The sequence below is a fragment of the Lipotes vexillifer genome, unplaced genomic scaffold, assembly GCF_000442215.2.
Source record: "Lipotes vexillifer unplaced genomic scaffold, Lipotes_vexillifer_v1.1 scaffold213, whole genome shotgun sequence".
NCBI classification, from domain to species: Eukaryota; Metazoa; Chordata; class Mammalia; order Artiodactyla; family Lipotidae; genus Lipotes; species Lipotes vexillifer.
This window is the reverse complement of record NW_006780610.1, coordinates 4,767,550-4,770,426: the sequence shown is the minus strand read 5'-3', so window position 1 is coordinate 4,770,426 and position 2,877 is coordinate 4,767,550.

Sequence of the window (2,877 nt, the reverse complement as noted above, 5' to 3'; positions counted from 1 at the left end):
ATTTGCACAATTGTTTTCAGGCAATGAGGCACATTCATTCATTCATTTATTCACTCACTGGTCACTGTATCAGATAGGAATGTTTATAGTTGCAAGATTCTACACACCAAACTAGAATGGCTTGAATTTAGTGGACATTAACAAAAAATTCCATGGTGGGAGATCCCAGGGTTGATTTGTCAGCTGAGAGGTATTGTCAAGGATCCATGCCCTTCTCTTTTTGTTCTGCCATCCTCAGATAATGGTGACATTTCCACGGGTGGTGGTTAGTTGTCACCTCCAAATACGTTACTCCCCCACAGGGGCCTGGAAAGCATGAGGAGGGAGAAAGGTACAGGAGAAGTGTGCTCTCCTCACACACCTCCCACCTTTCATCAGGGATGGAAACCTTTCCCAGAATCCCCACCGACTTCCACTTACGTCTCATTGGCTAGAACTGGGTCACATGCCCACCCCTTCACCAATTACCATAAAGGGGAACAGGGTTGCCATGACTTGTTTAGGGGGCTCAGGCCCAAGTGTCTGACTTCAGTTGGGGCTCTGTTAGCAAGAAAGAAGGCAGAACGACCATTATGTTGGCTGTATTTATTCATTCCACAAACATCTTCCTGTGCCCTATTCTAAGTGTAAGGGATACAGAAATGATTAAGATGGAGTTTTGGTGACTCTCCTATACTATCTCCATCTTATGGATGAGCAAACTGGCTCAGAGAATCAACCTGCCCAAAGGCCCTACCCAATGGGTGTGAATTCAGAATTTGACCCCCCACCATTCCAAAGTCCATAATCCTTCCAACCTCATGGAGCTGTTTCTTTGACCTTTTTGGAGCAGTCCTGAGTGTGTAGCCTGTGTCCTCCCTGGACTGTGTTTTATGTCTTGATATCTTGCTGGCAGGTGCTGCCCTGTTCGTCCTGGGATTTATGGAGTCTCAGGAGGCTCCTGTGGGATGCAGATGGAAGATGCCCCATCTCTCACAAGCAGGCAGGCTCCCTGCAGATGGGCCCCAGATGGTGGCATCATCTGAGCAGTGGGATGGAGCCAGGGGAGGGGTGCTGGGAGAGGGTGGAGACCAGGCTTAGTCGACCAAGTGTTCAATGGAGAAGATGGCCCAGGCCAGATGGATGGTGCCGTGTAGCTTCAGAGCTTCTGGCCGGTGACAGGTTTGGCTGAAGTTGGCGCCATTGCTGTGATCCTGGCACTTGATATTTCACGTGGATCAGGGATGAGTGCCTGGCAGGGAGTGGTGTAGATCCTGAGCTTACTGGAGTTTCTAAGAGATGCTGAACCTGGAGTCAGGGATATGAGGGCTCCAGGCTGGATGTTTACCTTCAAGCTGTTGCCCTGTCTGCAGACCTGAGGCCAGGCTCTCATTTGTAACCCTCATCACCCACCCCTCATGCTGCACGAGACAATAAGAGTAGCAACTGAAAATGTGGACTCTGGAGCCTGAATATCTGGGCTTGCCTCCCAGCCTCACCACTGATTAGCTGTGTAACTTCAGGTAGGTTATTTAACCTCTCTGTTCCTAGGTTTTCTTATCCGTTAAATGAGACTAATGATAGTGTCAACGCCATAGAACTGTTTTGAGGATTAAATTAATTAATTAATGTGTGTAAAATGCTTTTCCCAGTGCCTGGCACGTACTGAGTGCTTGATAGGTATCGGCTGCCGTTAGTATTACCACCAACCCCTTTGCACTGTACAAACCTCAAATTTGTTCAACCCAGATATCAGCTGGAAGCCTCACTGTTCTTGCATTTGAGTTAAAAGTGGAAGGGGAGGACTTCCCAATTCCTGTGACTTGGGGAAGCCCAGTGCCTTCCCCAGGATTGCTATGACATCTTGGAGGACTTGAGGTCTCTGGTCCTCACCACCTCACTTCGAGTCCACTTGGCTGAAGAATTCAGATGTTACTTTGCTGATTTTCACAACAAATCCGGTCTCACCAAGCATTTCAGGAGCGATGGTGATGGGGGGATGGGGTGTCACGAGGCTCGGTTTGCACGTGATGCCGGCTCCTATCCCTGTTGCTCATCCTCTTGCCTTTCTAGATTCTCCCAACTGTTTCTCCCTCTGTTCAGCAGAGGGATTTCTCCCTGAATCACGCCAGGAACTGCCATTTATGGAGCACTTGTTAGGGGCCAGGATCTGTTCTAAGCACTTTGCAGAGTCACCTCATTTAAATCTCATGAGATGTGAGTATGTGCTTTTACTATGCCCACTGTGGGGACGAGGATATGGGTGACACATTGGATCCAGGCGGTCTGGTCCTGACTCAGGGTTCCACCATCCACTGTACTGTTCGGCTTTTCTGAAACCTTAGCTCCAGGCTCTGGGGCTAAATTGATATCTACCCGAGTTTATAAACAAATCTTTTCCTGGCAAACGTGGATCTCTCCTTACAAAGAATCCCTGTGCTAACGTGTCCCTCTTTATTCGTCTCTGTGTACACACAGGGAGGCAGGGGGGCGCGGAAGAAAGAGCCGGGGCCCGGATGCTGCTCAGACTGGAAATCCGGGCCTGGTCCTTGGGCCAGACACTTCAGTTCTCTGAGGCTCAGTCTTCTCTCCTGTGAAATGGCTTAATAACAGGACACAAGCTGTTGGGAGGGTCAGTGAAGATCAATGTCGGATGGCCACTATTGTCAACATCTCTGTCCACAGCCCCCGGCATGGGGCCCTGCTGGTAACATCAGAGAGGGTTTGCTGGGTTGCATCTCTCTGTCGTCAGCGGTGACGTCTGTCTGTATGGCTGGCCTAAGGTGCGGTCTTTCTTCTTTCCATCCCATTCATGCCTCTGCCTTTGGCGGGGTCTTCTCCCACCTGAGCCCTCTCGTCCTGTCTTTGGTATCTCCAGGGGCAGAGGGGCTACTCTTT